General features: G+C 41.2%; 1 protein-coding gene across 1 annotated transcript in view; it reads right to left on the bottom strand.

Moving 5' to 3' along the window:
* EIPR1 (EARP complex and GARP complex interacting protein 1) overlaps positions 1-13,939 on the bottom strand; it is a 159,139-nt gene that overhangs the window by 17,642 nt on the left and 127,558 nt on the right. The gene's annotated exons all lie outside the window — the stretch shown is intronic.

Genomic DNA, 13,939 nt, shown 5'->3' with positions numbered 1-13,939 from the left:
CCAAGTGCAAGAAAGCAAGGTAGAGATGCTAGGATAATAATGGGGACAAAATACATACATACACACATACATAAAAAGTATGTAAAAAACCCAGACCAGTAAGTTTGTTTTCTAGCCTATACAATATGAAGTAATTTATATAAGGTTTATCCAGTGTAAGTTACTTAGTAGACAATGGATATAAAGATCATTTTCTAACCTTCTTTACATTTCCAAAGAAAATTAAATTGTTTCATATAATTTGTTGAAGCTTCATGGGAGTATTCAAACATCTGAAGATGGTTAACAAGCACAAATATATACATGCATTCAGTTTCATGGAATTGCTCACAAGATACATCAATACTCAATGTTATCAATACAGGAGTGTCAGTTTTAATCTTAATGAATGCACCTTCATTCAGTGTGCCCAGCCATTTGATAGCATCCTCATCAGGCAGATGAAGAGACAGAAGCCCGCCATCGAAGTAAGTCAGCAGGCACTTGTCAAGGATATGCGACATAGTCTGAAGTTGCCCACATCTACATCGCGGGTCATTAGAGAAACCCCATTTGAAGAGCTTGGCCACACAATTGCCCTGTCCTGTTTGAAACTGGTTCAGGGATGACCACTGGTACCTTGGTAGGTCAAAACCTGGTGGGCAGATGGTTGGCTTGGTGATGAGAGAGAGTGACTAATGACTGTCGTCGCTGACCAGTCATTAAGCCAAGCAGATTCCAGCATCTTGTCCTGTGGTGGCATAAGTGACTATAAAGGGCATCCAGAAGACATACAAATTGGTGAGTGGTTGAAGAGGTCTGAGTAGAGAAGCAAGTCACTGTCCTCATGGATCTTGGCCAGGAGCATAAAGAAACCCCCCTCATGGTGAATATGGGGTGGTGCTATGTTATTAAGTATTGGCAGCCATGACAACAGTTGCACGTAAAGTCCTGGTAACAATGTGCATAGCTTCATTAAGCTCTACATAGACCAGCCTTGTGGGAGATGAGCGACAAGACAGGAGCACAGTATTCTGCTGTTGAACAGCAGAGAGCAAGGGCTGATGTTTTAAGTAGCCAGTTTTCTGAGCATGTTGTTCTGAGTGCTAGCTTTGGCTGCTGTCTTCAAGTGATTGCAGTACGTCAGTGACCTCTCCAATATCACGCCGAGGTAAACCAGGTTTGGGTCGTGCTGCAGGTGTTGGCCGTTTAATAAAAAAAAAATTAAAATCCTGGTCCATTAGTGTATAATGTCACATCTACTACCATATAGTGAAAGGTGGATGATAGGTCATATGGTGAGAGTAAAAAGATCTAGTTTCAAAGTACATAAGGAGGCTTGGAAGGGAAGCAAGAGATATGTTAGGATCTCTGGTTTCCTCCCTCTACACTCTCATTCACCCTCTCAACACTGACAGAAAGGCCACAATAGGTAACTGACTTTCTACAGAAGATGGGAAGACAAGTTCTCTTTAAGCCAAAGTGAGCAGGAAGAGGCCTTAAGTATTGGAGGTTCAGATTATTATTATTTTATTTAAATACCCTTGCTAAAACTATGGTTTTGTATTTTACATTTTAAAGAAAAAAATAAAACAACCTGCTATTAATCACAGCACAACACTGTACAATTTCCACATGACTAAGCAAAGAAGTTAAAGATGGAAGAGACGTATTTGGTCATTTTGTTCATCCCCTTCCTTACACTGCATTCTCTAAGTGGTTTATGTAGAATACATTTAAATTATTTTAGTGATAGGTATTCCACACACTATGAGAGCTCACTGTAAGGAACTTTTGACCAATACGCAGAGCCTAACTTTTCCATGGGTCAACTTCATCCCGTTACTTCTTACCCTTCCTTGTTTTTACACTCCACATACTACTATAATTTCTAAATATTTGAAGTGGGCAAAGATTAAAAGAATGCTTATTATGTTCAGTGACCATATTGAGCTTTCACAGGCTTAATCAAGGCTAAACATATCTAGCATCAATCTATTTGTAGGACTTTTAACAACTTCAGAGCTATGCTGTCAATATGGAAGAGAGGCAATGCCTAAGTTTATGCTTTAGCATATTATAACCACGTACACCTTTGTATTTTGCAAACCTTTTACTGCATCTGATAATTCAGACACAAACTCCTCCTCATTGGGGCTTTTAAAGTTAGCAATTTAGAAACCTTCACAGCCAGGTACAATTTTTCAACCTCTGAAATGATTAAACTGGCTGAGATGTGCATGTTTTCAGAAACCTTTGCGAAGTCTATGTTTGTTGTGGTATAAAAATGTAAGAGACCTACCCACATGGTTATATTTTGCTTATGTTTCCATCTTTTCAGTACACTTATGCCAAACAATAGCGTGAAAAGTATTATTTGCTGTCTGAACAGTTACTTAAATCTTTTTGGACGGAAAACTTTTTATCAGGGCTGGCTCCAGCTTTTTTGCCGCCTCAAGGAGCTAAGGGGGAAAAAAAAAAAAAAAAAGGAAAAGGTCAAATTTCTGCCAAAGGCTAAAACGGAGCACTTGAGCTGCCGCCGAAGTGCCGCTGAAGACCTGGACGTGTCGCCCCAATACTGGACGGAGTGCCACCCCTTTCTATTGGCCGCCCCAGGCACCTGCTTTCTTTGCTGGTGCCTGGAGCCGGCCCTGCTTTCTATCTATGTTGGTATTCATTGGTTTATCTATCAATGTAGCATCTAAACATCTTTCTCGATAAAGTTGTCACTGAGCTCCAGTAGAAAAGACAGAATTCGACATGGAAAGATATTTCCTTTAAGTCAGGGCTTTGAGGCTCTGAAAGAAGGTGGTGCTGGGAAACTTGTACAATTGTAATTGAGCTTTTTCAACTGTGTGGTTAAATGGACACTTTTTTTTAGTGCTGTGAATCCAGAATCTACAAGGAGCATTTAAGATTGTTTAAATAAAATAGGTTTTAAAAAACATTCTGCTGAGCTTTAGAAGAATCCACAGATATCAACCTTTGCCATCTTCCATAAAAAAATATGAGAAAGCCCTTGCTGTACTATGAGGCAAACACCTCCCCTATTGCATTCAGAATGGATATTCTAATCACCATACCAAGTCCATTTAGAAGATGGCTTCCCACCAAGTTCAAGGAAAGGATATCTCTTGACCAAATTCTTTTAAAAGATTCTTTTTATATTTTCTTTAACTATTTTTGATCAGTATGTTTACCATACTAGTGATGCAATTCAGACAAACTTACAACATTTGCCCTGATCATCACAAGGGATTTTAAACCTATTACTCCCTCAGCTACACATCATTGTTCCATTAAAGCTGGCAATAAACAGTTTGTCCATTATCAAGATCTACATAAAATTGTTTCTTCCTCAAGAGAAATTAATGTATGTCCACCCATTTCCTTACAAGTTGTCTCTGATTTCATTGTGGCCAAACTTTTATAGCCCTTCTAATATCCCCTACATCCTAACTTTCAGAAAAGCTGAGTGTAACAGGGTGCTGGCCTAAGAGGCACTGAACCAGCCCCTGTTAGCTCAGCTCCTGCTAGCTCAGCTCCCATTAAGGGGAAGTAATTGGAGTGGGCAGGGTGTGGCTCATTAAAGGGCTGCAAGGTAATCACCTGTGAGCTTTATGGGGAGGAGGCCTATAAAGCTAGCAGGAAGGAACAGGAAGGGGGGACAGGAAAGGGAGGAGTTAGGGATCGCTGTTCCCCAGGTGGCTACCTGAGTAATATTGAAGCATACAGAACTGTATATACGTGGTGGTGGAAACGCACGCAGGGAAATAAAAGGCACTGGGGTTTGGAAAAGACTGGTCTCCGACTGATTTGTACCATGAGCAAGGAAGGGCTCGTCTACACTGAGGTTTTCCCTTGTTCAGGTGAGAATGATCTTAGACACGTAGGTTTGGACACAGTTTTACTGACTCGCCACATCCCTTTTTTAAAAAGCTGCAGTTTATTGATAAAGAAGAAATAAGATGGATAAGATTCATCAATTGGATTCAAGATAATAAAAATATACTACACCATACTGTTTCTTTGTATGTATCATTTCATATATAGGATTTACTCCGACCTACACAGAAGTGCACAGGCCCTGAATGGGTCATCTCAAAAATTAAATTCAGCTTATTTAACCTTGAGAAAATAAGCTTAGATAATCAGGGGGGAAAGAAACAATAATACGGAAAATATACAAGAGTTCCAAATAAAATAAAACCACACATTTCTGTCTCATTTTTTCAACATTTATTCCTGGGGTAGGAAAGCCTCCAAGCACTGTGTGTCCAAAACATGACGCAGTGGATTAGTTCTGTCAGTTTTAGGAGAGATTCTTCCCATTTTAGCAGACATTTTAGGAAACTGTTCTTATCTTAACCTCCGCTGTCTAAAGTATTATTCACAGACCTTGTGTCCCTACACTTTAAGGCACAATCCCTCACTGGTCTGGATTGAACCCCAGAACATGACAGACCTCTTCCAGGCTCTAAATGTGATTTGGGACTGGCACACCTCCAAAGATCACCCTTGATTCATGTCTGAAGTATAAAGGAGAAACTGTATACATTTAGGATTTGCCATGCCACCCCAGTTCTTCTCACATAATCCTTTCCCCACTTCTATGAAACGAAACATACTTTTTTCAAGAAGGGAGGGACACATTTACAGTTCATGTCAAGCTCCCAACCAACTCAACACAGATTCCTGCTGTAAAAAACATTATTTCAAACAAATCTTTCTTCCCCAGTGGATAACCATTCTCTGGGGCTCTCATCCACACTTCTACAACCACTGTTCCACCACAACCCACACCACACAAAATGCAGTCAAAAAGGAATTCTCTTCTACTAAACTGATAGGAAAGAACTACATAAGAGACAAACTCTCTCCCCCCTCCCACACTCATGAGTCCTGGAACAGAAGAAAACTCAAATGGCACTGAAATAAGAGCCTGTGGGAAACAAATACAGTTTCAAAACCTTAGCATTGGTGTTCCTTTGTGCCTGAATGTGAGAAGAGGAAGACCGAAAGGAAAGGTTCTTTCTTCATCTCTTACTTCCCCCTCTCTGAAGGGGAAGGATGTTGATAAATTGGAGAGGATTCAGGTAAGAGTCATGAGAAAGATTATAGGATTAGAAAATATTCCTTACAGTGATAGACTCAAGGAGCTCAAGCTATTTAGCTTAACAAAGAGAAGGTTAAGGGATAACTTGATTACAGTGTATGTACCTACATTGAGAACAAATATTTAATAATGGGCTCTTCAGTTTAGCAGAGAAAGGTATAACACGATCCAATAGCTGGACGTCAAAACTAGTCAAATTCACACTAGAATTAAGGCGTACATTTTTAATGGTGAGATTAATTAACCATTGGAACAACTTATTAAAGGTTATGGTGGATTCTCCACTACTGACAATTTTTAAATCAAGACTGGATTTTTTCTGAAAGATCTGCTTTAGGACTTATTTTAGGGAAGTTCTGTGGCTAGTGTTATACAGGAAGTCAGTCTAGATAATCACAATGGTCCCTCCTGGCCTCGGAATCTATGATTTTGGAGGGAAGGAACAGAAGAGATAGGAAGTTACTATATTTCCAGTAGTGAATATAGCAGGGCCTTATTACAGGTCTTGTCTACGTGAACAATTAGACAGGGGAAGCTGGGGTGTGAATCTACAGGGTAATTATTTGCCCCTAATTGTCTGTGTTGACCCTGCTAATGGGTGTTAACAGTTCATTACAGCGCTTTGATCTAGTCCTCTTTGAAACAAGACTAGCTCAAAGCCCATTAACAAACTGCTAATGTGCTACTCCTAGGGGAATTCTGTGCAAAAATTCTGTAAAATTCTGCATATTTTGTCAAAACAACACAATATAATCACAGCAGTTTCAATTATTTTGATAATTTATTTGGGTATTTATTTCGAAATATCTGTGAACAAGTACGTCTGTACAATACAAACAAAAAAAGATTCAGGAAATGTTTTTGACAAACAGATTCCTTACTAGGCATATTAAGATATAACTGGGTAATAATTCATTTGAAGTACAATAAAGAAACATATTTCCCACACTTCAGAAGAAGTGCAAAGGTTTGGGGAAGTCAGGAGTAATGGAGGAGCTGAGGGAGAGGGAAATCATTGCTGGGAGAGAGCCTGGGAGTGAACATGGAGGGTTGTTGGGTCTGGGTGGGAGAAGTATGGAACAGGTTTTTGGGGAGGCAGGGGAGGGATTGTTAGGTAGTTGGGGAGCCTCTCCCATGCAGAACCTGGCTGATCCCTAGCCTCTCCCAGTCAGGCACACCTGCCCCTGTCCCCATGTGTCCCTGCACTCCTCTTCCCCCATCCCCATAGGTCCCTACACCCCCACTCAGCCACTCCTTCTCCCCCCATCCCCATGTGGTCCTGCATTCCCCAGATCCCCATGTGGCCCTGCACCCCCATTCCCATTTAGCCCCTACCCCAGTGTGTCTACCCCAATAGCCTTTTTGAACCCATCTATGTGACCCCCTCCCCGAGAAGCCCCATTTGCCCTGCTCTCTCTGTCCCCTCCATATCCCATATCTCTTCACCTGGCCCAGCAGGGCACTGTGAAGAACGCAACCTCCTCCTCCCAATTGGCTGCTGGCTGCTATTTTCGGTGAGCTGGCTGCCTTCTGTTCTGCAGTCACAGCAGCCCTGGGTGGGTGAAAGGCATAACTGCAGAGGCTCTCTGGCAGAATGCATTTTCTACAGAGGAAAAAAAAATTCACGGGAGACCTGAATTTGGCACGTGCACAATGGTGCAGAATTCCCCCAGGAGAAACGTGCATCAACAGACTCCACATGGACAGTTAGACCATGACAGTTTAGTTTCCTTCCCCAGCTTGCTGTTGTTTAATTGTTCGTGTAGACAAGTCTTTACAGTAAGGGATCTTTTGGAGCCCTGCCTGTCCATAGTTGAAAACATTCAGTTTAGAGTAAGGAATATACAGAATGCAGGACGAGGAATGACGCCTGTTAATATGCCATCATTAACAGCCAAAATCTCAGGCCTAAAGTTATCTGAAGTGGCTTACACATTGTAATTTTGAAAAGAGAAAAGCTTATTTGCTGCATATTTTTAGGGTACAAAAGCAATGGATATAATATTCCTAAATTGTGTAAGAAACTCACATTGATTTTAGGAGAAAGTTCCAAGAGAAAATAAAATATGAAAAGAGTGTGGAACAATAATACACTAGGGCTCTGATTAAGCAGAGCACTTAACTATGTGCTTATCTGCTTTGCTGGATCAGGGCCTAAATTTGGTGGCATAAAAGGAACTGTACATTTATAATGTAATAAAATTATATAAGAATACTTATTTAACAGGTGAAATAAAGGTTCTGGGGGAATTTAAGGGACATAAGATGATCTACACAGTTTTGTACCTTAATAGCCCTCATGGAATTATGAGTTTCAAAGACAGAAAATATCTTGAATGTCCAAAAGTCTTTCTAGTTTTTAAGGACAGGTTTGAATGTATTAAAGTATGAAATGTCTGGCCAATTTATCATGATTCTGTCCCACGTCACCAAAATATCAAGAAGGAATCAGACATCTCATTTTCTGCTTCAAGCTCTGGCTTCTCAAAGGTCGAATTGGAAAAAGGAGAAGGAAGATATCCCATTTTCACGCCAAAATGAAACTGAAGCCAAGTTTCCTAAAACAAACATACACTATACTTGTTCACTATGTAAAACACAATCTAGTGGTTATCATTCTAAAGTGGAAAGAGACTGCTGCAGAATTAATAGACTAGCGGTGAGATTGAATGGAATCTGAAGTGTGGTTTCTATTGCATTAACTCAGCATCAATAATATGGTCCAGCAACAAGAGCACCAAAGTGAGAGCAATGAGTCCTAAGTTTTATTTCTAGATCTGTCATTGACAAATTGTGTAACCTTGGCAAGTTCCTTGAGTTCTGTTCCTCAGTTTCCCCACTTGGAAGATAGAGGTAATGATTATGATTGCTCTTTATAATTACATCAGAGGGATAAAAACCAGGGAGGGAGAAGAACTAATTAAACTAAAATGCAATGTTGGCACAAGAATAAACAGATATAAACTGGCCATAAACAAGTCTAGGCTAGAGATTAGAAGAAGGTTACTAACCAGCAGAGGAGTACGGTTCTGGAACAACCTTCAACAAAAGTAACGGGGAGACAACTAGTTTTAAAATTATGCTTGATAAATTTATAAATTGTGTCATATTTCAGAGTAATTGCACCTGGATTCCCCCCTCTACAGCCCCTAGCGAGCATTTACTTAAGGTTTCTGTCTCCCTCATTCCCCAGCAAACCAGTCTATCTAAAGGCCAGCACCTGATCTCTGCTTTCTCTTCGGGGACTCTAAACAATATATTGCTAGCAGTTACAAGTTATCACATAGCTTTTTCTAAGCAAGCACATTTATTCTTAAGGTAAAAGCAATACAGAGAAAACATAAAAACAGTAGGAGTTCCTATACACATGCTAGCAGCTTACCAGAGGTCACACGAGTCTTATAGGTCCCTAGTAGGTCAAAGTCTTTCCAACCCTTCTGCAAGGGTAGGGACTGCTTAGGACAGAAAGTCCTGTCCTGTCTTCTTGCTGGATTAGGAAGAAGGTTCTGATTGAGTTTAAACCTAGCCTTTTTATATCAAAAGCCCTTTCTTTGCTGGTTGATCTCTGGAAAACCCAGCTTGAACCATATACGGAAGCCTTCCCAGGGGTTGGTACCTCTCTAGAGGTTTGTCACAGGATGCTTCTTTGGCTACCCAGTAGGCAGTGCTGTCTAACCTGTTTTTGTGGTCTCCTAGTCACAAACACAGAGTCCATTTCTTTTCCATCACGTATATACCTTTAATTCACAGTTTCCAAACATGACAGGATATAGCTCAGGTGTACAGCAGCAGGAGCCTTTCACACAGCTTTTCTCCTCGATACAGCTTACCTCCCTTACTTCCTGTTCCTCCCAATTATATATCCTCCCCATTACTAAGCCAATTACCTCATTAGACCAACAACTATGACCAAGGGTCAGTAATCCCCACCAGGAACAGGTTGATTGATTCCAATTAAGCCTGCAGCCTTCTCTGTGCTGCAGCAACTTCAGGGACTGGGACGCTACAACTAGCTCTCTGTCACAAGGTGTTTATAGCCTAAGTGATTCACCTTAATCACCCTCCACTGGAAGAACTAAAAACAACCCTCCCTCCCTAGAGTTGCACACAATCCCTGGCCCAGATTGATACATAAATCATTCAGAACCGTAACACAATACCTTCCCCCAAATGAAATTACATGACAGGGTTATCTGCAGTAGCAGGGGACTCGATTCAATCATAGAATCATAGAACTGGAAGGAACTTGAGAGGTCTCCAGTTTGTACAGAGCATTTTGAATTTTAATCCTATCCTCCAAAGCACTTGTAACCCCTCACAGCTTGGTATCATCCGCAAACTTTATAATTGTACTCTCTATGGCATTATCTAAATCACTGATGAAGATATTCAACAGAACCGGACACAGAACTGATCTCTGCGGGACCCCACTTATTATGTCCTTCCAGTATGACTGTGAACCACTGATGACTACTCTCTAGGAATGGTTCCAGCCAGTTATGCACTCACCTTATAGTAGCTCCATCTAGGTTGCATTTCCCTAGTTTGTTTATGAGACGGTCATGCGAGACAGTATCAAAAGCTTTACTAAAATCAAGATATACCACGTCTATCGCTTCCCGCCTATCCACAAGGCTTATTACCCTGTCAAAGAAGGCTATCAGGTTGACATGATTTGTTCTTGACAAATCCATGCTGACTGTTACTTATCACCTTATTATCTTCTAGATGTTTGCAAATTGATTGCTTAATTATTTGCTCCATTAGTTTTCCAGATACAGAAGTTAAGCTGACTGGTCTGTAATTTCCTGGGTTGTCCTTATAGATTGGCACTATATTTGCCCTTTTCCAGTCGTCTGGAATCTCTCCCGTCTTCCATGACTTTTCAAAAATAATTGCTAATGGCTCAGATATCTCCTCAGTCAGTTCCTTGAGTATTCTAGGATGCATTTCATCAGGCCCTCATAGTATCATTAGTGCCACATGGATGAGTAGCATGGGGTAGTAGTGAGAGGGCCGCATGATCCTCGACAATCCCTTCATAATGTCTTGGATATGGGCCCCTGGCAGGTAGCATACTTCCTGGGATGCCATGTCAGGGCGCCTGATGAGTGCCTCTGTCCCCCCCAGAAGAGAGTAACCAACCACCACCACCCTATGTTTCCTCCTGGGAGTGGTGGCTGCGATCCTCCCAGCCTTGGGAGTACATGGCTTCTCCTCCTCCACCTTTGAGGGTGATTCCTTATCACTCATTGCCAGGGCAGCATATCGGTTTTCCATCACCACGGTGGGTGGGTTGGGAGTAGGGATGGAGCACTGCTTGCTGCCATAAGTAAACAGCTGCCTGTGTCCTCCCTGTGGCAGAGCCATATCCTCCTCCCCTGGTGATGTGACAGCAGTCCTCTGTAGCTAGATAGCTTCCTCAGCCTTGGATGTCTCCATATGAATACTCTCGAGGAACTCCTCATGGGAACAGATGCTCCTCAGCCTAGCCACCTCCTCCTGTAGCTCTCCCACCTGCTTCCTGAGAGATTCCACCAGCAAGCACCTTTCACACTGGATGGTCCCCCCAGCCTGGCTTTCTGTGAGTGGGAAATGCAGGCCACAGTCTCTGCAAACCCACACCAGGATCTGGGTAGAGGCATCCATGGTTAGGTTGTCTGTCTGGATACAGGAGCAGGTGGAGGAGACAGGAACAATGTTGACAGTGGTGATGCGGCCCTTCCTAACCATTATATAACCGATTATATTTCAACTCCCTCCTACAAACTCCCTCTCAAACTCCCCTGTTTGCGGTCCCCTGTTCACTAGCTAATCCAGAAGGTCCCTTCCAGTCCTATCTCATATGTTTCTATGATCATCTACCTTTGTAAAGTACTAAGAGCTAAGGATAGAAAGCTCTATATAAGAAAGCTCACATAAAAAAGAATCTAACACATCAGAAAAGGGCAGACAAATAAACAGTGACAAGTTTTTAAAGTGCTTGTACACGAATGCTAGAAGTCTAAATAATAAGGTGGGTGAACTAGAGTGCCTCGTGATAAAGGAGGATATTGATATAATAGGCATCACAGAAACCTGGTGGACTTTGCACTTCTTCTGAAGTGTGGGAAATATGTTTCTTTATTGTACTTCAAAAGAAAATGTAGAATAAAATGAAGTAAAAATCTTAAGTGAATCCACATGTTCCATAGAATCTCTATGGATAGAAATTTCATGCTCTAATAAGAATACAACATTCGGGATCTATTATAGACCACCTGACCAGGACAGTGATAGTGATGATGAAATGCTAAGGGAAATTAGAGAGGCTATCAAAATTAAGAACCCAATAATAGTGGGGGATGTCAATTATCCCCATATTGACTGGGAACATTTCACTTCAGGACGAAATGCAGAGATAAAATTTCTCGATACTTTAAATGACTGCTTCATGAAGCAGCTGGTACAGGAACCCACAAGGGGAGAGGCAACTCTAGATTTAGTCCTGAGTGGAGCGCAGGAGCTGGTCCAAGCGGTAACTATAACAGGACAGCTTGGAAATAGTGACCATAATACAATAGCATTCAACATCCCTGTGGTGGGAAGAACATCTCAACAGCCCAACACTGTGGCATTTAATTTCAAAAGGGGGAACTATGCAAAAATGAGGGGGTTAGTTAAACAGAAGTTAAAAAGTACAGTGACTAAAGTGAAATCCCTGCAAGCTGCATGGGCGCTTTTTAAAGACACCATAATAGAGGCCCAACTTCAATGTATACCCCAAATTAAGAAACACAGTAAAAGAACTAAAAAAGAGCCACCGTGGCTTAACAACCATGTAAAAGAAGCAGTGAGAGATAAAAAGACTTCCTTTAAAAAGTGGAAGTCAAATCCTAGTGAGGCAAATAGAAAGGAGCATAAATGCTGCCAAATTAAGTGCAAGAATTTAATAAGAAAAGCCAAAGAGGAGTTTGAAGAACGGCTAGACAAAAACTCCAAAGGTAATAAAATGTTTTTTAAGTATATCAGAAGCAGGAAGCCTGCTAAACAACCAGTGGGGCCCCTTGATAATCGAGATACAAAAGGAGCGCTTAAAGACGATAAAGTCATTGCGGAGAAACTAAATGGATTCCTTGCTTCAGTCTTCACGGCTGAGGATGTTAGGGAGATTCCCAAACCTGAGCCGGCTTTTGTAGGTGACAAATCTGAGGAACTGTCACAGATTGAAGTGTCACTAGAGGAGGTTTTGGAATTAATTGATAAACTTAACATTAACAAGTCACCGGGACCAGATGGCATTCACCCAATAGTTCTGAAAGAACTCAAATGTGAAGTTGCAGAACTATTAACTAAGGTTTGTAACCTGTCCTTTAAATCAGCTTCTGTACCCAATGACTGGAAGTTAGCTAATGTAACGCCAATATTTAAAAAGGGCTCTAGAGGTGATCCCAGCAATTACAGACCGGTAAGTCTAACGTCGGTACCGGGCAAATTAGTCGAAACAATAGTTAAGAATAAAATTGTCAGACACATAGAAAAACAAACTGTTGAGCAATAGTCAACATGGTTTCTGTAAAGGGAAATCATGTCTTACTAATCTATTAGAGTTCTTTGAAGGGGTCAACAAACATGTGGACAAGGGGGATCCAGTGGACATAGTGTACTTAGATTTCCAGAAAGCCTTTGACAAGGTCCCTCACCAAAGGCTCTTAAGTAAAGTAAGTTGTCATGGGATAAAGGGGAAGATCCTTTCATGGATTGAGAACTGGTTAAAAGACCGGGAACAAAGGGTAGGAATTAATGGTAAATTCTCAGAATGGAGAGGGGTAACTAGTGGTGTTCCCCAAGGGTCAGTCCTCAGACCAATCCTATTCAACTTATTTATAAATGATCTGGAGAAAGGGGTAAACAGTGAGGTGGCAAAGTTTGCAGATGATACTAAACTGCTTAAGATCGTTAAGACCAAAGCAGACTGTGATGAACTTCAAAAAGATCTCACAAAACTAAGTGATTGGGCAACAAAATGGCAAATGAAATTTAATGTGGATAAATGTAAAGTAATGCACATTGGAAAAAATAACCCCAACTATACATACAATATGATGGGGGCTAATTTAGCTACAACAAGTCAGGAAAAAGATCTTGGAGTCATCGTGGATAGTTCTCTGAAGATGTCCGCGCAGTGTGCAGAGGCGGTCAAAAAAGCAAACAGGATGTTAGGAATCATTAAAAAGGGGATAGAGAATAAGACTGAGAATATATTATTGCCCTTATATAAATCGATGGTACGCCCACATCTCGAATACTGCGTACAGATGTGGTCTCCTCATCTAAAAAAAAAAAGATATAGTGGCACTAGAAAAGGTTCAGAAAAGGGCAACTAAAATGATTAGGGGTTTGGAACGGGTCCCATATGAGGAGAGATTAAAGAGGCTAGGACTCTTCAGCTTGGAAAAGAGGAGACTGAGGGGGGATATGATAGAGGTATATAAAATCATGAGTGATGTGGAGAAAGTGGATAAGGAAAAGTTATTTACTTATTCCCATAATACAAGAACTAGGGGTCACCAAATGAAATTAATAGGCAGCAGGTTTAAAACAAATACAAGGAAGTTCTTCTTCACGCAGTGCACAGTCAACTTGTGGAACTCCTTACCTGAGGAGGTTGTGAAGGCTAGGACTTTAACAGCATTTAAAAGAGAACTGGATAAATTCATGGTGGTTAAGTCCATTAATGGCTATTAGCCAGGATGGGTAAGGAATGGTGTCCCTAGCCTCTGTCAGAGGATGGAGATGGATGGCAGGAGAGAGATCACTCAATCATTGCCTGTTGGTCCACTCCCTCTGGGGCACCTGGCATTG

The sequence above is a fragment of the Emys orbicularis genome, chromosome 3 (assembly GCF_028017835.1).
Source record: "Emys orbicularis isolate rEmyOrb1 chromosome 3, rEmyOrb1.hap1, whole genome shotgun sequence".
NCBI classification, from domain to species: domain Eukaryota; kingdom Metazoa; phylum Chordata; order Testudines; family Emydidae; genus Emys; species Emys orbicularis.
The sequence above is the reverse complement of the archived record's forward strand: the minus strand, read 5'-3'. Positions and strand labels throughout refer to the sequence as shown.